The following is a 27,098-nucleotide window of genomic DNA, read 5'->3' as shown; positions in this document are numbered from 1 at the left end:
TGGCCAGAGGCTTGACGGGAATCTTTCCCTCCCCCTGAAATCCCCTTTGACTTCCCACACTAGATAGCTATCTTGCTGTTTCTCAGAAGTATACACGCATCTGGGGAACAGCCAAGTGACCGAAGCCGCGATGGGCTGATGGGCAGGAATTCCATTCTTTGTGGTGATAGAAACAATTGTTGCTTTTTCTTCTTCTCCCTGCCCTGCTCACTGGCTACTACTCCAGTTCTCCTTTTGATATACCTGGTGAATTCCCTTTGGATGCCTTCTGAGCTTTCACTGACCTCTATTCTATGTCAGATGCCCAGGTGGCCACTGACCACTTGGCCCCATACCCATGAGGAAAGTAGACCCCCCCACAGGGGTAGAAATCCTCACCTCGTTTCCATCAGAAAGAACTTACATAGGAAGCTTTAATAGGGTTCCACCCCCTGCATCAGAGCCATCCACTGGTTTTGGGGGAAGTATTGACTTAAAATCTATTTTCATTTTTGTTTCCAGCAATCACCTCCTGTTTCATTCTTCTTTGCTTTGTATATAATAACCACAAGTGAATGACAGGAAGGGTGGCCATTTGTCAAAGAATTGTACTTACCATTTTTCTTGACATTTTCCCCATTTACATAGGGATTCGTCGAGGTTTTTCAAATCTCTATAAATAGTATCTAGCTGGTAAAATATGTTTTATGATAAAATAGAGTGGAATGTGGTTTGTAATAGAGTAGCATCCATTGTAAACGAGGCTTTTCTTGGAGCCCATCCAAGCAGTTGGGTTACTTGTCTAAAGTAATTGGATTAAAAGAAACACTTAGGAAATGTATGTTGTCTGATTTTCCATACCTTCTGTACCTTGCGCCTCTGTTAAGAATCCTGAACTAAGTGTAACTGCCTTAAGACAGTTCATTTTATTTGTTCCATTTATTAAATTGTGTGCACTGATCGTTGGCTTAAATTGACCTTATCTCACCTTGTGGCATTGGTAGCTGCCTCTGCTGATCTTGCCCAGCACCTTGTACACAACTCTACCATGGATGGCACTTATCCCATCATTGTAACTGCATGTTTATTAAATACTTTCTCCATAGCATCCTGAGCGTTTTCTACTTAGGGAGGCTGTCTTGTTCTTCTTTGTGTATCTCCTAGATACATAGTAGACATTGAATCAGTGTTGAAAGAAAATAAATGTGGTGAAAGAAAATAAATGTAGTGAACACTAAAATCTTGGAATTTGTTTAAAGCAAGATTTAATCCCCCTGATCATAATACAATTTGAATTTAAGTAAACTTTTTTTTTGCAAAGTTCAGTATCATAGTGTTATTAATTACTATGTCAAATAGAACTACTAAATTCATTTTATACATTCGTGTTTTAAGATACTACTTTGGGTTTCAAAACAACACACTTTTTTTACACATTGTTTTAAAATATGATGGGATGAGTATAATTCAAGGAATTAACTAATTAGTTTATCTTTATTTAATAGATTTTTATAATTATATATAAATATGTATATATGTTATATATAATATTATAATAATAATCTATTTAATAGATTTTTTTTTTGGACACCTGGGTCGTTCAGTCCATTAAGCTTCTTCCTTCTGCTCAGGTCAGGATCCTAGGGTCCTGGGATTGAGCTCTCTATCAGGCTCCCTGCTCAGTGGGGAGCCTGCTTCTCCCTTGGCCTGCTGCGCCCCCTGCTTGTGTGCTGTCTCTCTCTTTCTGACAAATAAATAAAATCTTTTAAAAAGAGAGATTTGGGGAGTGCTTGGATGGCTCAGTTGGTTAAATGGCTGCCTTCGGCTCAGGTCATGATCCCAAGGGTCATGGGATCGAGCTCCATATCAAGGTCCCTGCTCAGCAGAGATTCTGCTTCTCCTCCTCCTTCTGCCTGCCACTCTTTTCTACTTGTGCTTTCTATCTCTCTGTCAAATAAACAAATAAAATCTTTAAAAAAAATTAAAAATCTACAAAAGGGATTTTATAAAGAATAGACATTATTAAGCTTCCCATTTTCTAGTGCAAAGATTTTCTTTTCTTTTTTTTTTTTTTTTAAAGATTTTATTTGTTTATTTGACAGAGAGAGATCACAAGTAGGCAGAGAGGCAGGCAGAGAGAGAGAAGGAAGCGGTGTTCCATCCCAGGACCCTGAGATCATGACCTGAGCCGAAGGCAGAGGCTTAACCCACTGAGTCAGGTGCCCTATAGTGCAAAGATTTTCTATTTGCAAATTTATTCTGGAAAAGACAGACACAGAGGGGCGCCTTAGTGGGTTAAGCCTCTACCTTCAGCTCAGGTCATGATCCCAGGGTCCTGGGATTGAACACCCCATAGGTCTCTCTGCTCATCAGGGAGCCTGCTTCTCTTCCTCTCTCTCTCTGCCTGCCTCTCTGCCTGCTTGTGATCTCAGTCTGTCGAATAAATAAATAAATAAATCTTTAAATAAAAAAAAAAAAGTCACAGAGAAGAAACCTAGGGTCATATTGGCTTGTCTTATATGGACCAAATTGAATTGATGATTATCAAGTCCTTTTTAACTTCCAATAGAATGAACATAAACATGAAAGTTTTTCCTAATATTTTGCATTTAAATTTTAAAATTTTGTAACTTAATATTTGTAATTTTTATGTGTGTATGCATATAAACATATATGTATATACACACATATGTAAAAATATATATACACATAAACAGATACACATACATATTTCTTGGTATATCATAATTTAGAAGTCTGGATTTTACTTCTAGTGTTCTTCTGTGTAAGACATTACAATGTAACAGTATTATACTGTCACTAAGATAACAAATAGAATGTGGGAGATAATAGCGTAATGAAGGGTTATTTTATGTTTATACAAGAATGGTATATTTTTCATTATAAGAGGGATCTACTTATAGTTGGAAGTGAGTACAATAGAATTGTTGCTCATTCAATAATTTATAAAAGAAATACTATTTCAAAATAACATTCATTCAAAATCTAGATCCTATTATTTTAACTGTTTGTAGCAAAGATCACAGCCCAACTGAAAAGTTAAAAGTAAAAAAAAAAAAAAAAGTGTTGAATGTTCACATTGCTTTCCATTTGAGAACTTACTTGCTGCTCAATATCAGCTCCTAAATTCTTTCTGCAGTTGGTTAGAATAATTGATTAAAGTAAAATAAAGTTTCGCAAAGTAGCATTAGGACTTTGGAGAGTTTTGATACAATTATATAATTTTATAATTGCAGACTCAAGAGAAATGTGCCCACTTTGTGGAATGACCACAATGTAAGTTCGCTAAGAGCAGGAAAGCCAGTATATTCAGATTATCAATTTTTAATCAAGGAACTTGAATTTTCCCATACACAACTCCACTTAAAGAGAAATGATCATTCAGGAGTCTTTTTTTCCCCTTTGAGTCAATAACGCATTTGATGTCTTTACAGTGACAGAAAAAGAAAATGAATCATAGGTTTACACTCTGTTCATGGAGTCTGAATAATTTAATTACTGCTTTTATAATAAGATTTGCTTTCCTCCAAGATGATTTTTGTTTGAGACTTTGAAGCAAATGAAGATGTTTCATTGAAATTGTGATATCTACTAGTAATATTTTCTTTTCTTGTCTTTTTTCTTTTCTTTTTTCTCTTCCTTTTTCTCTTCTCTTTTTAAGAGTTTAACAGGTCCAGGAGCAATTTTTCTTTCTCTTTGGGTCTTATGAACCTTAGAAATGTAATAAAAGCTAAGGCACTTTCCCCCCTCCTCCCTCCATGCTTCAGTTATTTCAGGGAGAATCCCTTCTCTGGATCTTTGCCAGAAGAGAGCTGTTTCTTGAAATGGATTTATCTGTATCATTTACAAGGCCAGGACCCATAGCCATCCTCATATATCTATTATAGGTTTTAATTTTTGAATCAGATACGGGTGGATGTATCAAGGAAGGTTTGAGTCTCTTGGGTTTCCAGATGTTCATTTTCTCTTGTTTCATGAGTGTGTAGGATTGGATTCATAGTCTTCTACACTTTGTGGATAAGTTTTGTTATTGTTATTTGCTTATTTTGCAGTCATTGAGAAAAATTGGCTAACCATAAAATAGCTCTTAGGACTCCTGGGTGGCTCAGTTGGTTAAGCATCTGCCTTTGGCCCAGGTCATGATCCCAGGATCCTGGGATCAAATCCCTCTTTGGTCTCCCAACTCAACGGGGAGTCTGCTTCTCCCTCTGCCTACTACTCCCCTTGCTTGTCCCCTCTCTCTCTCTCTCTCTCTGACAAATAAATAATTTTAAAAAATAAAGTAGCTGTTATGTAAATCTCAAAATATTTTTTTTCATTCTTGGTTCCATCTTTTCATGTAACTCCTACTTAAAGAAAACCTTCGGCTTTCTGGAACTTCTAAGTATATCTGTATTGGTTTGTGTTCAATTTGGAGGATGGCCATTGTAATGCTCAGGAATGGATTGAGGTATCATGCTAAGGTTTTTTAATGGTATTTTTGTAGCCCTGAACTTCAAGTAGAACCTTTAAGAATAGGACTTCATGCTAGACTGAGTGGAATTCTATTAATAATTGAATGAGTTGGGAGATGAAACAAGTGGCCTACATAATATGGTTCATTCCTACTTTGTCACATCGTAAGATGGGGTAGAATAAAAATGCTATCATGTGATTCCCTGAGTCTGTGGTGTAGTTTTGAATGAAGTAATTGATCTCAACCATGATGTCCATATGTGTCAGTCACGAAAAAGTTCTTCCCTGTGAGATCTTCATGTGCCCTCACCCCTATTAACAAGTGGGGGTCTACGGGGGTGCCTGGATGGCTCAGTTGGTTACGCGGCTGCCTTCGGCCCAGGGTCCTGGAATGGAGCCCCACATCAGACTCCCCACTCAGCAGGGAGCCTGCTTCTTCCTCCCCTCCCTGTTCTTGCTGTCTCTCACTATCTCTGTCGCTATCTCTGTCTCTTTCCCAAATAAGTAAATAAAATCTTAAAGACAAACAACAAACAAGTGGGGGTCTACATTCAGGGTTGATGGAAGTGGAGAATGAATGTCACACCCCAGTAAGAGGTTTAGTGTTGAACAGAAATCATGTTTTAGTAGCTTGAGATGGCAGGGCAATCCAAGCTCACATTCACTGAGGCAGTTTCAGTCGGAGCCAGGATGAGAGAACATTTGATATAGTTCAGTTCAGAACAAGTTATCAAGTGCCTGCTGCTATGTAGTGCGCTAGCCACTCCCGATATAGGCTGCTTATGACATCCGCTCTATCACATAGAGTTTTAAAGTAAGGGAAGAAATTCAGCTTTCACTCTTTGTGTTCTCTAATTTAGGAAAAGTCATTTAACCTTTCAGAAGCTCTCTTTCTTCTTCTGTTAAATGTGGCTGCTCTGCTGTGTCTCCCACATTCAGTGTTGTCGAAAGCAGGGAAACAGTTGGGAAAGCCACTTAATTTTTACTTAGGAGAGCTTAGGGTTTACAGTCTGCTGGAAAGAAAGAGGTCCCTTGGAGACTGGTTTTAGAATAGCAAGGTAATTGCTTTTCCTCAGGGAGTATTCAACCTCTGGGTTGAATTGGGGGCAGGAAAGTTGATAAAAATTGTTTTGAGACCTGAAGTGTATCCAACGAATTAGTGTATGAAAGTCTCTTATGGTTTTTAAAAGGATACTCAAATGGAGGGTTTAAAACTCTGTAGCAACACTTGGCTTACAGTAGGTTCTCTAGTGTTATCGTGCTCGCTTTTTTCCCCGTAGCCAACTTATTGAGGAAGAAAAAATACGGGAAAGTATTAGAGCTGGTTTAGCCAGATTGTTTGTATACACTACTGTGATCAAAATTACCTGACATGCATGGTAACTCTCAACTCCGTTCTGCCTATAAACAGTCAATGATCTTGTTAGTTGCAGCTGTAGACCCAGTGGTAGCGGAAATCTTTGTTTATTGAATTTCCAGCTTCCAATCAACTGTGCAGAGAGCAACTGTGTAAAAATAAAAGTCACTAGTCACCCTCTTCTCTCTTCACCTCTGCCTCATTGTAAGAAGGATTCAAGTTCTTAGATTAGTTGAAGAAGTAGATGTTCTATAAATAATTAGGAGAATCTTTCTCTCTTTTTTTTAAACGGTTTATGGGCTGAACTGTGTCCTCCAAAATTTGTATTTGGGGGCCCTAACCCCCAGGGCCTCAGAATGTGAGATGCTGTCTCTGAAAAGGTAATTCAATTAAAATGAAGTCTTTATGGTGGGTCCTAATTCAGAACAACTGATGACCTTATGAAATGAGGAAATTTGGACACAGACCTGCATGCACACAGACAAAAGACTGTGAGAAAATAGTGCGAAGGTGGGCGTCTGCCAGTTAAGGAGAAAGGCCCCAAAGAAGCCAAACCCGTAGCCATCTTGATTTTGGACGTCTAGCCTCCAGAACTGTGAAAAAAATACATTTCTGCTGTTAAAGCTGCCCAGTCTGTGATATTTTGTTATGGCAGCTCTAGCAAAGTGATACAATGACTGTGCACTCTTTCCTTAACTGGATGTAGAGCCGTGTATTCCATAACAGAAGAAATGATCTGATTTATGCACGCATCTAAAGGGATGCTTTCTGTCATCATCACCTCCAGCAAGCACAAACCCTCAGCCTCCAGAATGGTAGGTGGAGGGCACAGGAGTTGCTCTTTCAGGAGAACCATTGGATGAGTCCTAGAAGCCCCACATGTGGGGCTTTTGTTGTTTCATATGTCTTGGGTCATACAACCTCCTTCCATTCCACACTTCTTTCAGGAGTTATAGATTCTAAAAAGGAATCCTATGTTCTAAAAGGGAATTTATGAGCCAGATGTTTTAGGATCTGCCTCAAACATAAAGACAACCCCAGACCCCCTTTTGGGTTCCTAAAACTTTCTGTGCAGGGATCTTTCACTCCTGTAGTGGCGCCGAGCTTGGGCATTGATCTCCCTTGGAGTACACAAACCGCAGGCTAGTGAGCAGTAGCCTACTCAAAATTTGTACCGCTTTGCTATTTATTTACAGGCATACCTCATTTTCTGGCACTGAACTTCATTGTGCTTCACAGATAGTCAGGTTTTTGTTGTTATTGTTGTTGTTGTTTGTTTTGTTTTGTTTTGTTTTTTACAAATTGAAGGTTCAAGACTTTAGGGGAGGAAGTCACGACAGATGTGGTAGAAATAGCAAGAGAACTAGAATTAGAAGTGGAGCCTGAAGATGGGGCGGACTGCAGCAGTCTCATGATAAAACTTGAATGGATGAGGAATTACTCCTTATGGCTGGGCAAAGAGAGTGGTTTCTCAAGATGGAATCTACTCCTGGTGAAGGTGCTGTGAAGATTGTGAAGATTGTCGAAAGGACAACAAAGGACTTAGCGCATTACAGAAACTTAGTTGATAAGGCAGCAGCATGATTTGAGAGGATTCACTCCAATTTCGTAAAGGTTCTCCTGTGGGTAAGATGCTATCAAACGGCATCACATGGTACAGAGGAAACATTCCTGAAAGGAAGCATCTGTTGATGCAGCAGACTTCACTGTCGTGTTATTTTAAGAAATGCCACGGGCACCCCAACCTTCAGCACTCGCCATCCTGATCAGCTAGCAGCCCTCCACATGAGGCAAGACCCTCCACCAGCAAAAAGATGACTTTCTGAGAGCTCAGATGATGGTTAGCATTTTTAGCGATCAGCATTTTTTAATTGATTTAATTAATAATTTAATTAAGCATTTTAATTTAATTTTTAATTAATTAATTTTTAATTTTTTAATTTTTAATTTTAACAGCCATGGCTTTGTAGGCTTGATGCTATTGTACACTGACTAGACTACAGTAGATTATACTGTATTATATCTAAACATAATTTTTATGTGTATTAAGAAACCAAAAAATACATTTGACTTGCTTCATTGCAATATTTGCCTTATTGCCACGGTCTTGAACCTGTAGGTAGTACCTGAGGTGTGCCCCTATTGCGTAGCATTTAGTGAAACAGAACTCCGATTCAATTAAGAGCAAGAAATGGTGGGATTTCATTAGTTTTATTTTGTCACTGTTGCAGAGGAGTGGCGATAATCCGTTAGGAGTAGGATGGTGGGGTGTGGAACATCAAGTCTGAAGCAAGACAGACTTCAGAGTCCCTCATCATCCCGTGTTATCACTTCAGGCTCCCTTCGAACTAGATTTCCTAAACATTGCTTTCCTCCCCATAAACAGAGATAATAGCAAATCGGCATAATAACAGTCCCTGTGAATAGGGATAAGAATAATGCCCAGTCCATTCTCTTATCCTTAAATGAAAAAGAGCATGCACCTAGCAGACTCTTAGGCATATAGTAAGGATCCAGTAAATGTTAACTACTATTATTCTTTATGGTATTTATTTTTGACACCCTTTAAAAAAAGGTTTTATTTATTTGTTTTTTTGTCAGAGCGAGTGAGCACAAGCAGGGGGAACAGTAGAGGGGGGAGGGAGAAGCAGGCTCCCCACTGAGCAGGGAGCAGATGCAGGACTTGATCCTAAGACCCAGGGACCATGACCTGAGCCAAAGGCAGACACTTTACAGACTGAGCCACCCAGGTGCCCCTCAACACATTCTTCTTAGTGGAAGACGTTTTTAGGCTCAAGAGACATTTTATGCTGACTTGACTGCTGGATATCACCGCTATTACGTCTCATTATGAGAAATAGCATGTTTCTAGCAAGAGGGGGCCAGCTGGGATGGGACTCTGAAAACTCAGCTAGCAACATCAGCTGTAGATTTTAAATAAATTCTCAATAATCCTGTTTGAGGCCTGTAAGCTAAGGTTCTATCTAAAACATAGAGCCTTTAAGTACCAATATTAGCTTCATCCTTCAGAAGGTGAAAGCTGAGAAGTATAGAATTCAAAACAGCTTTCAAAAGGGTTGAGAACAACAGGGCTTGGTAAAGGAAGATACTTAAGTGATTGTGCCGAGAGTCTCTAGACCCGTGGTTCTCAATCCCTCCCATGCATGGAGATCTCCAGAGGAAACGTCAAGTGGTTCCCTACAAGAGCTTCACCTGCTGATTCAGAGTCTCTAGGGATGGGTCCTGTGTACGAGCATACACAGGAGTGATCCTGAAGCACATATCGCCTGTGTTGATGATCATGGTCCTAAATAGATTCTCCATATGGGTCCCAAAATGTCATGTGTTAAAAGTCGTATTTTAAAACCCATTTTATTTTCTTTCTGATCTCCTTGCCAGTGCCACAGTTTGATGTTATATAAATACGAATCCAGTCTCTGAAAATGATAGAGTTTTCCTAAAGAATGTTTATTTATGTTTTCAATGTTTCCCCATCTTGTCTTCTCTTAAATATATAATGCTGTTCGAATGAGACAATTTTATGATGAATATTAGAGCTCCACATAAAATGATAAAAAAATATAAACCATACGTGGCATTTCCCTAATGTACAGTCAGAATCACAGAGCAGTTTGTTTTGTGTGCTCAATTTAGGAAGCATCAGATTTTTTCCAAGTTTTCTTGATGAAAATGTCTGTGAGACAACATGAACCAAGACCCTCTTGGATCTCACTTTGAAGCGTCTTTAGTTGTAATAGTTAATGATATTAGTTCCCTTTATAAAAAGTCAGGTACTAGGTGCTTTGATAAGTCACCAGCCAAGTAGAGAGCACTATTTGTGTTTAAAGGATGTCAGCACCTCGTAGGACAGGACTTAGGATAAAATATTCCACTCTCTCCCACAAAGGTATCCTTGCTCTTTCCTATATTGAATGGAAATTTGGTGATACAATGGTCCAGTGTCCTTTGCTTACTAGGAAGTTCCATGCCATTCTCTTGAAAGATTGAATTGCTCTTCCTTTTACTGACCTGCTGTCCCTATACAATTTTACCTCCAGATGAAAAGGAGCAGGAAAAGCAATGGAGGTTTGAAGTAGGGAGTTTATGAAACACAAAGCCAATGATTATAGAAAGTTAAATGTGTTCCTGGGGATGGCAGGGAGTCTTTCACACTTTGCAGGATTCAAACCTAACATTCGTTTCATTGAACTTCATTTTATATTTCCCTACTTTCTTTTGAGTGTGTAGTTCTACCCCCATTTGAAACAAACTTAATACTTGAAGATATTATACCTTAAGGTATAATGATTAGTTTCACACAAAAGAGCCCCCACAAGGTCCCATTAAGCACCTCATTTAAACACAGTAACTTCCTATGAAACATTTGTACTCAACTACATTGAAAGCTCTAAGGTGTGGAATAAAGCACCCCTCATTAATATTATCTAATTCAGTTATAGTAACTCAGTAAATTACTAACTTCTGATTAAACACTGATTAGGAGCCAAGATTATTATGCATGCCATTGAGCATATAAGTGAAGCTCGACATATTTCTTAGGTTGAGAATTATTATACCCTGTCTGAGGATACAAAACTAGTTCGAAGAAGTAGTTACTTAATCCCTCAATGAAGGTATGTTCCGAACAACCGAGTTGTGTAATAAAAGCAGTACATGCCATGGATGGTCAAAAAAGGGAAGGTTTTAAGATGAAAGTAAAACTTAATCTGAGCCGTGACAAGGAGGAGAGTCTGAGTGATGTGTGTGTATGCGCATGTGTGTGTGCACGCACGTGTGTGTGTGTGTGTGTGTCTCAGACACAAAGGAAGCTGTTCATGTTCTGAAATAAAAACATTCTGAAGTGAATTTTATGTCAACCAGTCTAAGACAATGGAAATTACACGGATATTAGAGCCAAAGCAATCTTGAGCTGAATCTGGTCTCCTTTTGTATTTACCAGCTACATTCTGTTGGGAAAGATCTGACTCCTTTCTTAGTTCCTTTTTCATCTTTAAATGAGGTTAATAGACTTGCCTTAGACAGTCATTGTAAAGATTTCATAAGATACCTATGCCCAGGATTCAATGAATGTGTGTTCCTTCCTTTCCCATTCATTATACCTTTAGCAATACTGTATTCAGTATAAGACGTGATAGACTTGCCAAAGAATTTAGGGGGTGCTGTGGACTAGGACCTGATCAGAGTAGTTTAATTTTTTCTTTTTTTACAAAGTTGCAAAATGTGCTGCAAATTTTTACTGAAATATCATATTTATCATTCTAAAAATGTAGAAATGGATTATCTGTATATATTTAAAATCTGTCAAATTCTTCTTCTCATCCTGCAAACAAACAAATTATGTTTAGATTTGCCATTGCCCCAGCAGCAACTCAAATCACCATGAATTGAGCAGACTCCTAGCGGGAGGATTTTAATGGTTTATTTATGTATGCATCTAATCCCTCCATCGAATGCCGACCACATACTTGTCTGCCTGAGCTGAATTTTATTGATATGTTTTTTTTTTTCCTTGCTCCTAACTCTACTATTGAGATTTAATTCCTGACAACGCATTAGTGCCAAATTGTACCATTAGTGCTGTTAGGAGTTGAGTTTTGCTAAAATATTTGAAACCTGCTGCGTCTGTCCTCCAGAAAAGAGAACAATTTAATCTTCTTCATTGGTTGTGACTTCAGCTGAAGTGTGTTTTTTTAATTTGAGACACTTTGGGGTTGCAAAAGGAAATAACGAAAAATGTAGACCTATGGCAGATTCAGGAGGCAAGGCGAAATTGAAGCCCTTTTTTAAGTGTCTAAATCTGTGTTGTTCCCTTTGAAAAATAAGTTTCCTGACATTATGTATATTTTCAAAGCACATTTAAATTACTTCAACAGCTGCAATAATAAAATGACACTGGAAAGCATGAACAGGAAATGCATGAGGCAAAGTAAAAGGGCAAAGTAATGAGATCAATCATGCCAAGAGGATAATGAAAGACAGACCTACAGTGCCTTCTCTGGGAAAAAGACATGGGAGTGGATATTTATAGCACAATGGAAGAAATGTCGATGGAATGTTGCACAAAGTGCTATGGGAAAATGGAAGGAGGAAGCATTAATTGTGCTAGAGTTGGGAGGAGGAGTGAGCAGAAGAAAAGGCTTTATTTTAAATCTATGTTGCCTTCAGAACAACAGATTTCCCAGTTGTTCCCAGAACAAAAACTGCTTGGACTGCCCTTTAAATGTGTGGCATGAGACCCTAACCTTTAGCTATTTAATTCAGTGTTGTAAAGCAATCTGGGACAATGTGTTTCTCTGTTTCCCCGAAGTAGCCTATTAGTCACGCCATATATGTAGGAATGGGTGGTCTGTGTATGTTTCGAATCTGTGAATTTCCAGAGGTGGGCAGGCAGGGACCTGGAAAATGATGTGGGGAGTGCCCCCACTCTTTCCCTGGACTAAATAGGAAATGAGAACAGGCTCTGAAACAGCAAGCACGATTTATCCTGCAGCCAAAATTCCTCTTCTTGGCAGTTTTGCCCAAGGTAAGCGCTGAAAGGGGAGAAAGAATGATGGCATAGGGATTCCCATCCAAATCAGGTTGCAGACTTGGCTCTTCAGGGAGAGCCTACATATATTCATCAGTACACAAAACAACAAAACAAACAAACAAACAACAACAAAACACCTTTTATGGTCCGAAGGATGCAAATCCTTTATATCTAACAGATAACTCAGCTTGAATAATGTGTTTAGTTCTTTTTTGACCCTTATTTTTCTCACATGCAAAGGTGAAAGAGGGAAAATGCAAGCGTTCAAGAATTTAAAGTTATTTGCCAAGTTAAATTCAATGCCTTTTTTTTTTTTTTTTACCATTTTTTAAAATCATGATTTTGAATTGAGCATAACACTGAAAATTGGGGAATATGGGGGGGGGGAACGTTTAATGATAAGGGATTTTTAAAGTGTTGGCAATTGACATGCTTCTTGCTAGTAACTCTCCCTTTTCCGTCTCTGTGGGCTTTGGAGGCACACAGTGCTCTCTGTTTTCAAATACTGGCTCTTTCACTTACTGAGTTGGAAACTAACATTTAATGAGAGCTTACTATGGCCAAGCACAGTTCTATGTTCTTTACACGTAGGTATTCAGTAGGAACCAGCCCCAGCTGCTATTATACAGAGACCTAAAGTACAATGAATCCAGGAAGATCTAGATTTCATTTTTCTTTCGCATTGATAACACATAGATAGGCGGACTAGGCCGTGGGGGCGAACCTCTCCACAGTAGCCTCTTGGGCCTGGGTTTCCTCTTTGTGGTTGTTCCCAGTCCTGTCTGGCTTGGTGTTCCTCTGCATGGTGTTGGCTCTCCAAAACTATGCCCAGCTGTCAGACTTGAAGACTCACGGCTTCATTTACAAACATGACCCTGAAGAAGTGTACATCATTTAGACTCACATTCTGTCATTCAGAACGTAGCTGCATGAACAGACTTTCCTGCCATGGAGGAAAGAGAGGCTAGACTCCTGCTGGGTAGCTGTGTGTTCTGCCAAAATGTAGGAAACATTCCTGCAGGTTATTATGTGATGGTGGCCCTTGAAGTTGGGCAACAGAGCATCCCTCCTCCAGGGGTACCAAAAGGAAGAAGAGGAAAATGCACAGGAGGAAAACATGAGCCATTTCTATCATGATGTATTAGCTTCTTTAACCCTCAAAATAACCTGTCAGTTTTGTCTTCTTTTAATGGACAACTTTGTTATGAAATTTGTTTGAAATCACTGATCCCATGTTCACAGGAGGGTGGAATTCAGATGGGCTTGCACAGAACTTGTGCTTTTCCTAATTGCTTTATTTCCTACTTCTGAAACTAATATGGTAGTGACTAGTACATCAATACTATTGAGATTCTACTCTATTCAGAGAGTTATATAGTATCTGCATTTTGTTTTGTTTTGTTTCGGGTTTCAGTTGTGTTTTATTGTGTTTTGTTTTTCTGGGGGTGGGGAGGGGGAAGTGAGTGGCTGGATCCACTGGGCCTATGTTGGGAGATTTCAATGCCTGACCAAAAAAAGCCCTTTTCTTTAGCTTCATCATTGCATGAAATTTTTGTTTCCAGTACTATGTGGTGATGGTCTCCCTGTTCAAGGTACGTTTCCTATAATTGAACCTATTAGTATCATGCCCTTTCCATATCTCATCACTTTTGAAACTTATTTGTATCCTCCAGATTTATAACCTTGCTAAATGTTGGCTTGGCAAGATGGAAGTGGTTTCTATGATCTTCCAATAAAGGCGTACATACTTGCTACCTCACCGAAGATTGCCTTGTGCTGCCTTTCCTGAACATTGGAAAACATATCAGCCACAACAAATGGTCTTTTCTTCTGATAAAACCTAACCATAACCTACCTATTTCGGAGGAACTATTTTATGAGAGAGAGAAAAATCCCAGGGAACTTTAATTGTTCTTCACTCCTACCAAGAACAGTCAGTGTCTCTTTTTTTTTTTTCTTTTTAAATTTACTATATATTATTAAAGACTTGCTTCCTCTGTATCTTTTGTTAGTCATATTGTGTATGCATGCATTTTGCATTTTTTTCTGGTTATCTTCTAGAAAGAGGCAAAATTGATTTAAAATATAATGATGTGGGGAGAAGAAAGGTGATGAATGCCAATGGTTGCTTATGGCTACATATTATTGTTGCTTACTCCTACATATTATTTTCAATGATAATTTGGTTATATAAATGGTAGTGTTTGATACTCGTCCCTGTCATCTCTCAGGAAGGCTCTTTGCAGAAGTATTCCGTTGATTTTTTTTTTTTTTTGGTAATTTTTGTAATTCTATTACCTATGAAGAACAGGACATCTTTGTGTGATGGGTATATGTTTAGAGTCAAGACTGCAAGGCAGCCTGCTTCCCTAAATTCTGGCTCTGTCACTGGACTGGTAAGCTGTGAGACCTTGGGAAAGTCACTATACTTTCTGCACTTGGGGCACCTCATTTGCAAAATCAGGGCAACATTAGGATGAAATAGAGTCATTACAATGATTAAAGAAGTTCATAGATTTAACAGTGCCTGGCACATGGTAAGCAGCTTGGAAGAATACAGGATTTTTCACTCTTCCTACTCAGACCAGATTTAGCTTAGAGTCAAATGTACTTGGAGACTTAATAAAAGTTTAAACATTCATGGTAGAGGGGAAAAAGGTGCTGAGTTTTTTGTTATTTCCCCATGTGTTTGGTAACTTAACTGGTCATGAAATATGATTGCACCTTTTCTCTATAAGTAGCTTTGTGCTAGAGACTGCAAGTTATATAATGAAAATATAGGAATTATTTCTAGGGATCTTAAATTCTAGTCGGTGGAAAAAAGGCAACATACATGAAATTAATTAGATACATTACTGCCCTGTATATATACACGTTGTTGCAACCGGATAGTCAAATCATTATCACTCCCCAAATGCATATGAGAAAATTGAGAAAAGCAAACCTTTGTTGGAAAAATGAGGGAGTTGAGACAGAAATTGTTTTTGAGGTGGATTTTTATTTTCAAAACTCCCAGCTATGGATGGAACAAGTTCATACAAGTATTTGAGCATTTAGATTGGGTCTAGATCTAAGCTTGAGGACCAGAAAGTAGGATCCATTGCTCTTAAAGATACCCCTCACTATAATTGCAGGTGGAGATGAAAGATTCACGAGGAAACTGTGAAGCATGAGACAAATGAATCACAATGCTCAATTTTGCTATTTTTAGGAGATAGGCACATTACAGTAATATTTAACTAAACAGAGGAACTCACTTGGTAATTTCAGAATTCTTGAAGGGCTAATGGCATTATGGAATCATAGCCTCTGTTGATGTTCTACCATGACCTGGTGTGGGCTTTAATAATAATTGTCTCTACCGGCTTTTAAAAACCAAGGAAATTTATTTTCACATAGCACAGGACATACAGAGGAAGGCAGCTTCTGGTTTATCTCAGTGGTTAAACAGCAGCATCAAGGACAAACACGTTCCCATCATTTTACTCTGCTTTTGTCTGCCTATCACCTTGGTCTTCAGTCACACACCCCCACCCCAACCCCTATGGTCACAAGAGATTACAGCAGTCATGGACATCACATCCAGACACGAGTGAGCCCAGGACAGAAGAGTTTCTGTCTTCCTTGAGTCTTTTAAGAGTAAGGAAAACTGGGGCGCCTGGGTGGCTCAGTGGGTTAAAGCTTCTGCCTTCGGCTCAGGTCATGATCCCAGGGTCCTGGGATGGAGCCCTGCATCGGGCTCTCTGCTCAGTGGGGAGCCTGCTTCCCCCTTTCTCTCTGCCTGCCTCTCTACCTACTTGTGATCTCTCTGTCAAATAAATAAAATCTTTAAAAAAAAGAAGAATGTAAGAGTATTCTACTATATGTCAAATGTAATAGATACTGTTGATGCCAAAATACATGTATTCATATCCCCATTCTTTCTAGTTTCCTAAGGAAACTTTCCTCCATGCAGCTCTCAAGGGCAACCTCAAAGAGTGAGTCTTGACTCATCTGACACAATCATGGTTGTTTCATTTCCTTTGTTAGTGACTGGTTTGAGCATATAATAAAGAAAGGTAGGCTTAGTGGAGATTTGGGGGACAGTTTATTACTCTTTTTTTTTTTTTTAATTTTGTTTATTTGACAAAGAGAGATCACAAGTAGGCAGAGAGGCAGGCAGAGAGAGAGGGAGAAGCAGGCTCCCCACCGAGCAGAGAGCCTGATGTGGGGTTTGATCCTAGGGTCCTGGGATCATGACCTGAGCCGAAGGCAAAGGCTTAACCCACTGAGCCACTCAGGCACCCCACATTCTTAGTTTTATGTAAGAAATAAAGGAGGAAAAGAAGGATGGAAGAAAGGAAGGAAGGAAAACACTGGGATGTGTTTTGTTTAGTCTTTTTTATGCAGCCAATAGCATTCTTCTGATTTGTTTCTGTCAGTTCCAGGTAAAGCACAATAAACATATCATTGAGCCAAACATTAGGATCGTATTGTCAGAAACTGATTAGAATTGGGCGGCCATTGCTTTTTTCTTGGCAAGGAGTCAATTCATTGCAGTAATGTATTAAATAGTCCTTCAAAAAAGAAGAGCCAAAAAGCAATGTCCTTTGGAACTAACACTCTTAAACAGTATCCAAATTAATGGAAAGTGCTTGCACTAATGAAATAAAACATCAGGGCTTTGGCAGGAGGTGATTGGCAAAAATACCCAATGGCTTGATACATCTGTCTCCCAAAGACATAAATGAATTCCTCCTTATAAAAGAGAATGAGTAACTGTGGCTGAGGCTAAAGCCCAGGTCTACAGAAAATGACTTCCTGCTTTCTGCCGGAGTACCTAGGAGCACATTTCTCAGCCTGATATCTTTGTACCTACTAAATTAAGATCCTGGCTGTAAAGATAAGGAGCATTCTCCATCTGCTGTTGTGACTCCTTTACCATTTCATATTTAGTAAGAGACGATATGATGAAGGGCTATCACAACTTCCTGCGGTTGTGTAATTGATGGGTTGATTTATAAATTACTTACTTGCTTCTTTCACTAATTCGGTCATGCATACGTTCACATAATTACTTAAGAGTATCTGCTCTTTTCCAGTTGTATCTTTGTGCTGAGCATATCAATGTCTGCAGAGGCCAGGATCCTGTATTTGGATCATGTGTAAGGCAGTGAAGGAAGCAAAGGGAATTATACCATGCACTCTACCATAATGTTCTCTACAAAAATCCTTCCAAACACTCCTCACAACCCTGTAGGACTTTTATCATTACCTCCAGTTCCAGGAATAGAAAATCAAGGCTTAGACATTAAGTAATTTGTTCAGTGTGACTCTAATTATTGGTGGTGATCTTAGCTTTGAACTCACAATTATGTTATCCAAAAGCTGGGATCCTTGGCCCTCCCCTCCCCACCATGAATCAGATAGTTTTCTATCCTAATTGCAAATTTACCCTGCTCTCTAGATACCCAGATAGCTTTACTAACAATTCTCTGTTGTCAGCTCTCAGATTTGGCTTTCCAGAATGTGTGAGTGGTTCCAAGCCATATCCAATGTAACTAAGATAATTATGCATCTCAGAGCTGAAGTCAACCAGTGGTAGTACTTGCAACTTAGGTATTCAAGAATATTAGAATTGTGCCTAAGGAATGAATAAATAGAGTGAGACCTTTTGAGCTCTTCTAGAAGTAACATAGATGAGAGTCTGCTTGAGATTCTCTCCTTCTGCCTCTCCCCATCATGTGCATGTGTTCTCTCAAATAAATAAATAAATCTTTTTAAAAATGGGGTGCCTGGGTAACTCAGTTGGTTAACTGTCGGCCTTTGGCTCAGGTTACGATCTGAGGGTCCTGGGATCAGCCGCCACATTGGGCGCCTGCTCAGCTGGAGGCCTACTTCTCCCTCTTCCATTCCCCCTGCTTGTGCTCTCTCTGTGTGTTAAATAAATAAAATTTAAAAGGAAGGAGGGAAGGAAGGAAGGGAGGAAGGGAAAGAAAGAAGTGGCAGATTGCTCAAAACTTCCTGTCTAGCCTTTCCATTCTGCTTATTCGCAATTAATGGCATTACTTTATTTCATTCAGACCTTCAGTGCCCTTGTGTTCTTCTCTAATATCTATCAAAGTCAGCTTTCAAATCCTCATTTTAACTAAAGCGTAAACAACTAACGTCATTGTACTGCTCTGATAGGACTTACCGCATTGTCTTTTCAGTAAGAGCTAGGGTAACTTTTTATCTTTATGAAAATGTGTTCTTGACAATTTGGGGCCTTGTTTGGGGGCTTTGTTTGGTGGTGTGGGGCTTTGCCAGTTTAAGGACTGGAAGCACTGGCAGTCATACTTGGTAACCCAACCATGACCCAACTGTCTCCTGTAAAGAAGCAGGGAAGATCAGAAAAGATTGGCCCCTGGAATTAAGCTTGCTCACTAGAAAACTGTTTTCTCTATCTAACTTAAAGATTAGATAAAGAGAGATTGAATTCATTTCACAGTGTGATAATCTGCTTTCTAGATTAACACAAGGGAGAAAAGGCACGATTTATTACTATGACAAATTATATAGTGGGAGTAACATCATTATAATGGAAAAATACCTCAAAATAATACTGTAATATATTAAGCACTTTATAAGTATTAACTCAATTAATTCTATAACAACACAATAAAATATCTCAATGTTTTCCCATTTTAATGTTGAGAAATCTAAGACCAAGAACCTTTAAATGACTCATACAAGGTCCCTCAGCTGAATCTGAACCCAAGGCAATGGGTAGTTACTGGAATATAGTGCATCTTCAGGGTTAGGTTTCAATAATCTGTAAATCAGCTTATTTTCATCACCTCCCTTACCAAGAACAAACCATGTGCACCTTAATACTTTGAAAAGAAGTAAGAGCAGGGCAACGAAGGAAGTCATTTATTTTGGTGATCTCATTTGATCATCATGAGTATTTTGGGGATAGTACTCTTGTTCTCATTTTGTAGATAAGATAATTGAGACTTACAGAGGTTAAGTAACATGTATTAGGTCCCTCAGCTAGAAATACTGGGGAAGCAAAACAAGATATACCTGATTCTACACCAGCTCTGCTTACCAGCATGTCTTTTGGGTTGATAATATTTAGTCGAAAACACCAAGTACACAAGCAAACAAACAATAGGAGATTATTTTTGGTAGTGTTCTGGAATACCTCTGGTTTCTAATAATACCATTATAAAGTCCAACATACTATAAAATCTTTTACAACTCCTGTTGAATTTCTTAGTCCAGAAGTGGGCTTAGGTATTTGAATGTAGAAATATAGATTTGAATGTAGAAGTATAGGTGAATGATAACTTTGGAATTAAGTACAAATATGTTTGCAACCACAATAAAAATATTTAGGCATTGCTACTGTGTGCATAAATGCCAAATAACATTTTATTCATTTGAGGATTCTGTGCAATTTCTTCTGATACAAAGTTATTTTCTCTTCCATCACAGACATTCCTAAAATTTCAGCAGACATCATTAAATTGTTTGGGCAAACATTTCATTTAATAGCAAAGAGGCAATGAAAGTCTGGGAAGATGAGTCAACAGTCTTCTATTTGTCAAAAAGAAAGTATTGATGTTTTTTGCAATGATATGTTATATGAAAGTGCTTTGACAAAACATTATTTATCACTAAACATCAAACATGCCATATATTTTAATATATGAATTGCATAAAGCTTTTGATTGCTTTACTTTCATTCCTCATATGTTCTCTATTGCAATAATATAGGAGTTTTCCATTTTGTGTGTTAAAGGTCACTGGGACAAGTAAAATTGATCCCAAAGCCCACATTTATAAACTGGGCCATTTTATCTTTGCCATCCTATGGGTTTCAAACCATTTCTGCTCTGCACAGAAACCCTGAATGAAAGCAAAATGTAGTAAATATTTTCAAAAAGGGCTTTTTATTTTTTGTCTCCTCTTGGAAAGTTAAATCAATACTTGACCTTTTCACACCCCTATCAGAACAAAATGGACTCTTTCTGCACTGACTAGGAATTCTAAAGTGTGTGGTAAGATCCATTTGTCTTGAAGGCCATCTGTTCCTTGGGGTACAATGTGAGTGTGAGTGTGTGTGTGTGTGTGTGTGTGTGTGTTGTACAAAATTGCTTGGTCTCTAGATGTGAATAATATCTTATGGGTTACACGATGCTTTTACCTGTAACATTTCATACTTGAGTCTTCTGATTCTGTGAAATAGACAAGATGGATGGATACATGATAGATAGAGAGATAGATATAGACACAGAAAAGAGTAGGTTGACTGTCAATATCAAGATTTACTAAAGCTCAGTGAAGCTCTGTTCATGTCTAGTTAAAGATGGGACAGTGGGGCGTCTGGGTGGCTCAGATGGTTAAGCATCTGCCTTTGGCTCAGGTCATGATCTCTGGGTCCTGGGATGGAGCCCCACACTGGGCTCCCAGCTCAGCAGAGAGTCTGTTTCTCCCCTTCCCCCTCTCTCCCCTTGCTTGTGCTTTCTGTGTGTGTATGTCTCTGTCTCAAATGAATAAATAAAATCTTAAAAAAAAAAAAAATCAGGACCAAATCCCAAACAAACCTTCTAACACTAAACTTAAAAGAGGCCCCTCCAAGATGCACGCAGAAAATAAGGGCCCAGGTGGGCATGCGACCTCTTTTGTATCACAGCACGAAATGCTGCAGTAAGAATGGCAGAAAATGACATTTGTCAAAGCAGTGTAAAGAGCACAGTCTGGGTAACACAAGATGTAAGCTCTTCTAAATTAACTTGTGGGCTTCCTGGCTCTTTAAACAGAAACCAAAGAAAAGGTATATAAGCCCCTCCCCAGCAGAATCAAATTCTTCTATCTTGGCACAATCTTTTGCATTTCAATAACTTTTCTTTTCCTCTCTGCCTGCCTTTGGGGACTGGGGCTGAGGGGGTAGGGGGTGTGGAAGTGAGGACTCGGAAACTATCTCAGACGGTAAATTTGAATATGAATGTGGCTGCTCTTTGGTGGGGGCCTGGGTGTGAAAGGAACTGTCCTGTCCTCTCTGGTGCTTGCGGTCTGTCCCTGAGAAGCATCCTGGGGTGAATTTTGTTCCACTTAGCCCGTAGTTAGATGACATCATGCAATTTTCAGTTGTCATGATAACGAATCACTTCCTCTTTATAGGGGCAAGAATCATCACTATCTCACAGTGTTGTGACAAAAAGTTGAGTCAATATATCTAAAACCGAAGAGAGACAACCAATAAAACACGGCTACTGATATTAAGGTCTTGCACAGTTTCTGGGAGATCATGCATGTTAGTGCCCAGTGACCTCCTTTCTCACTGCCCAGGAGGGGCTGGTCTTGTTTTTGCATTTCTTTCTTGCAAAAATCACCAGCTTGCCAAGGCACTGCTGTTACATACAGTATACCAGTGAGAATAGCAGATTTTCATTGACTTGATACTACGACAAAAGACAGATCTATCTCACTTTTGGAACTTTAATTAAAAACGCAGCTCAGGAAATAAAGGAGAATGCACAGGGCCCGTTCACTTCTGAGGTGAGAAAAAGTCTTTCATCACAAACTGATACTATGATCACAGTGGTTCTGCTTTTCAGGCCAAATAAGTGGTTAACTAATTGACAGAAATAAGCAAAGTTGGATGACTTTAAATTGTTCTGCACTAAATTGGGAAGAGATGAGAGCATCTTCTCAGGAAGAAAGGCAATATCATACTGTCTGTGCCTCTTTATTTGATCAAGTCCCTCCAATTCTGAAATTTCAAAATAAGCATTACCTTTTCTCATGAATGGGTCATTGTTGGGGGCGGGAGGGGACGTCATAGCAATTCACTGCATATTTCAGTGAACAAAGCAGGTTAGGGATGATGTATTTAGAGATACTAGATTACTTCCATCTGGTTTTCTGAATGTGGTTTTTCAGGAAAGGTTATTATGTTTATGGGTATATGTATGTAATACATATATGCTTTTTTTGGATTTCTTGCAGAGCCAGAAAAGTGCTTTTTTCTGCTCTGACATCCGGTGGCTTTTGATCTCACTTTCCTTGAACCAGAGTTTAATTTAGCTGTCATGTTTGTTTCACTTTTGAACAAAGTGTGAATTTAGTGCATTTTATAATGCAGTATGTAGTTATTGGCAAATGAGAGGCATTTAATTCCAGCCAACATGTCTTAATTAACTGTTTGTGATGGACTTGATACTCCCAGGTGTATGGGATGAGAAAAAGTAGGGTCACTGCTCTTGTGGAGCCCAGGATCTAAAGCAGAGTTGCCAACTTGGAGCGGGGCCATCCTGCCCTCTCTTCAGGGGAAACTTGACAAATCTATAGACACACTTGATTTTCGGGGGAGAGGCTACAGGCCTCTAGTGGGTCGAGACCTGGAATCCTGCTAAAGTGCCTGCAATTCAGAGTGACACAATTAAAAAATAATTATATGGCCCAAAAAGTCAGTAGTGCTGAGGTGGAGAAACCTGGTCTGTGGAGGGAGAAGTATGTAATGCGCTATGACAAGCACTATTTTAAGGACATGAATAAAGTGTCGGGGACAACTCAAAGAAAGAGAACTGGGGGTGAGGAGGTGTTAAAAAAAGCTTTGTGGAGGAGGTGACATAGGGGTTCGGCCCAGAAGAAGGAAGAATGGTTTGTGTAGCTGGGGAAGGATGGGAAAGCAGGGCGCATTCTAGCAAGAGGGAGGAGGGAAGCACGAGAAACATCTTTCCACAAAGCTTTCACCGTACACAATAACCACTGAGGCAGTCTTCGATTCATGGTTTTCCACAGGTCAGGTTACTAACAGAACTCTATGTGAGAGGGTATTTGTGGCTGTTATTTTAGTGTGTGTGTGTGCGTGTGTGTGTGTGTGTGTGTGTGTGTGTATTTAGCTGCGTATGCAAAGACAAGAGACCTAAAATCATTTTCCACTAGTGGGAGGAAGCTTTCAAGGCCCCCTGGCTTCAGCTTTTCCACGGTAGAGTCAGGATGTCTACAGACTGACTGCTAATTCTTGGTGTCTTCTAAACCTTTCTAGAACTGGAGTTTAGGGAAAGGGCTTCCCACAGCTTAGAACCATTTCAGATTTAACACAACCCCCATGTCTGGACAACCCAGAATATTAAGGCCTTCAAAGAACTCTCTGACAGGAAAAAGAAAAAAGGGGGAAAAAAGGACCAGGTTGTAAGCCAGTGTTTCCCTAGTACCAACAGTACGGCTCAAGGACCAAGTGTAGACTCTGAAGCTCCACCTCAACGACTTAGCCAGCACACAACTTTTGATAAATTTTATATATGTATATGTGTGTGTGTGTGTGTGTGTATACATATATTATACATATATATATATTTGCTTCCATCATCTCCTTCTATAAATGAGTGTAATGTTTTCTTTATCATAGGACTGTTTTGAAGACTAAACACTGTGCATGTCTAGCCTGATATGTAGTAGGCACTCAATATTAGCTCTTTTCACTGCCACCATTGAGGTCTGAAAACCTGGGGATTTAGTTAAAGACCAGTCCTGTGTTTTGAGAGATACTAGAAGCGAGATTCTTACCCTTCTGACTGGCAGGGAAGACTTTGCGAAGGATAGCTTTATAATCGGAAAATGCAAAGTGCAGTGGGCAGGTAATGAGGTTGTTTGAGATTCATTCAATTAACAAAATGAAACAAGTGTGATGCACTCAGTGGGTGCGCTGAAGATGTCTTCTGAAATGTGGATGCCGATGGCACACGTGGTGATTTAAAGAAGGTCCATATTTAAATTAGTACAAAGAGAGAGAGAGGGGAAGGAGTGACAGGGTCAGTGGAGTAAGATTGAAAGCAAGCAAGATCAGTTTAAATTAAAAAAAAAAAATTCAGTCTCTTGAGTGATCAAAAGACAACGATAAACTCCACCTGGGGAAATCATGTCACTTTATCTCCTGCTGAGCAGTTGGTATTATTCTTTGCTTTTGTGTGCGAACATACTCAGTTTCCTATTAAGCCATGGCAGGAGTAGTAAACAAATTATTTTCTGCTTCCTAGGAGTATGAATACGAAAAGAAATGTGATATCACGTATATACCTTTTATTTCTAAGGTTTATATTTTACTTGGAAATGTCCTTGAATCACGAATTTTATCATTAAAGATAATTTTATCATGAAAGATAATCATCTAAAAAAAGATGGAAATAAAAATATGAGACTTGTGCTTATAATGTCTTATGTAAGCAGTGATTTGATGTTCAAACTAGAATTGTTAAAAAAAAAAAGCAGAAGATATGTTTGTTTCTTTTAGTTAATATCTTTCCTCTGGTACAAATATTAGGGGTGAGGGAAACCACATGCTTCTGTTCCTGTTTCTCCCACTAACAGGAGGTGAGATGAATTTCATCATGGTTAAGTTAGAAGAATGAATCTGTCATATATGTCACCTCACGGAAACATCTAAATGAAATGCCAGTATTATCATTTTCCACATCCCTTAATCACCATGGAGATTAAGTACTAAATCAAAAGTCCTCAGAGTTAACCAAAAACAAAGTAATATTGAGTATATGATGTCTGGAAATGTATGGGCCAATTCTATTCATTTCTTTTCCTTTTCCCCTTCCAACTGACTAAAAACTGAAGAATGTCCTAATTTAGCAGTCTATATCATATGTATGAGAATCTAGCATAACTTAAAATCCCAAAAACCCTTAAGTAGAATTAATAATAGTATTATGATAATCAAAATAAGTAAAATAATAACATCTATAAAAATAATATATTGAACATGGGACGCCTGGGTGGCTCAGTTGGTTAAGCGGCTGCCTTCGGCTCAAGTCATGATCCCAGCGTCCTGGGATCGAGTCCCACATCCGGCTCCTTGCTCCGCGGGGAGCCTGCTTCTCCCTCTGCCTCTGCTGCCACTCTGCCTGCCTGTGCGCGTACTCTCTCTCTCTCTCTGGCAAATAAATAAATAAATAAATAAAAATAATATATTGAACACTAAACCCCAAGCACAGTGCTAGCTATAGTATTTTGTTTAATACCAAAAACAACTCTCTAAAGATAGAACATTATTATCCATATTCTACAAATGAGGAAAATAATCCTTAGAATAAATTAACAATGTGACCGAACTCATGCAGCCAGAGAAGGTGACAGGACAAAATCAAATTGATTGTTCAACAAATCTACAGTTTTATGTAATGAAATAGATTGAAATGGGATGGGATGGAATAAAGTGGAATAGAATGGCATGGGGTAGTGTAGGATAAGATAGACCAGGAAAGTTAGAGTGTACCACATGTTGCAAGGTTCGATTGGTGAAAATTCATTTTTAGTTTTGAGAGTCCGGGAGAAAGAGAGGGACAGAGAGAAAAGAGAGAGTGAGATGTTGCTTTGTAGCATGGATTTCTTACCAGGAGCTACAATACCAAAACTAAATATTTTGGAGCAATAATGCTCAAGAATGGTTGGCTTCCCTCCAACCCTCATATTGCCATTACACAATCCAAACAAAGTAATTTTCTTATTTTGTTCCTGGCTGACTCTTGTAATATATAAAGACCCAGAAGAATGAATCTTTTGCAGGATTTCAGCCAATTCCGTTGGATTAAGGAGACGTAGACTGAACGATAGATTGACACCCAAATCCAAAATGGCACAGCTAATTAGTGGCATACTTGGGAGTAGAATATGGGTATCGTATGTTGTGCTTTGCATTCTTTTTCTTTCTTTCTTTCTTCTCCTAGAATTGAGGATTAAATGAATAAAGCATCAGAAATAACAAGTTGTAGGCTGTCAACTCCTACTCATTGACTAGTATATCTATAACATATGGGGGCCTCTCTTTTGCAATGAAATTACAACAACTATTAACTGCCTCTTTAGCAGAACACTGTATTTAGGTCTAAGCTATGCCTTTTATTGTCTTGAGTTTCGAGTATAGATGATAAGGTATTCATTTATAAATCATGTAGGGGCATATGTAAATAGCAGGTTAAAAAAATAATAATAAAGCATTTTTCAAGTGAAACATACAGACCACTACGTTGTTCAGAGGAGGGAGAGGACACTTTGACTTGGGTGAAAGTTAAGTCGAGGCACTGTGGAAAAGGCTGAATTGAGTTCTTAGAGACTTAGTTGGTGTCAGGATATGCCAAGATTGATGAAGATCTGGTCAGTTCTGAAATTCCTGAGTTAGTAGGTGAAAAATCAGGATTGTCACAAACAAAGCAGTTGACAATGAACTGCTCAACTGCTAAATGACTCTTTCAGGGGCTATTGAAATTATAATGTAATTTTGTGCTAGTTGTTCATGAGCTATTAATTGGGGGGAAAGTCTATTTATGTAGTTATCCCAATGAGCGTATGTCAAGAAATCCAGGTGTAGTGGAATATGCCAGTGATTCTAGTACAATATACATAGTAATAAATGCTTCAAGGTCAAATTCTACTTCTTCTTTGAAGCCCACTCAGGTTCTTAAATTCAGTCCACACTGAGACTTATCTAACATACAAATTGCTACATTACACTCAGCACGTAAATATTGTCCTGATGTTGTAAAACAAATGTCTTGTTTGTAAATCTCAGCTTCTTAGATTATAAACTTTTAGCTGGTGTTGAATTTTTCTAATCACATTCCTAGTTCTTTGTACACAGTACATGATGCAAACAGATTTGATGATTGGTTACTAGACAGTTTTTTTTTCTATATAGATAGCTTAGGAAATTACAAAATTAACTTCTCAGATTCTCTTCCTTTTTTATGTGATAAC

The 27,098-nt window shown here is 38.7% G+C and overlaps 1 protein-coding gene across 11 annotated transcripts in view; it reads left to right on the top strand.

Annotated features, from left to right (window-relative positions):
• The window catches only part of LRRC4C (leucine rich repeat containing 4C), a 1,197,418-nt gene that overhangs the window by 1,054,492 nt on the left and 115,828 nt on the right, over nt 1-27,098 (top strand). The gene's annotated exons all lie outside the window — the stretch shown is intronic.

This window comes from Neovison vison, chromosome 7 (genome assembly GCF_020171115.1).
Source record: "Neovison vison isolate M4711 chromosome 7, ASM_NN_V1, whole genome shotgun sequence".
Lineage (NCBI taxonomy): Eukaryota > Metazoa > Chordata > Mammalia > Carnivora > Mustelidae > Neogale > Neogale vison.
Note: the sequence above shows the minus strand (reverse complement) of the source record. Positions and strands in the feature narration are given on the sequence as shown.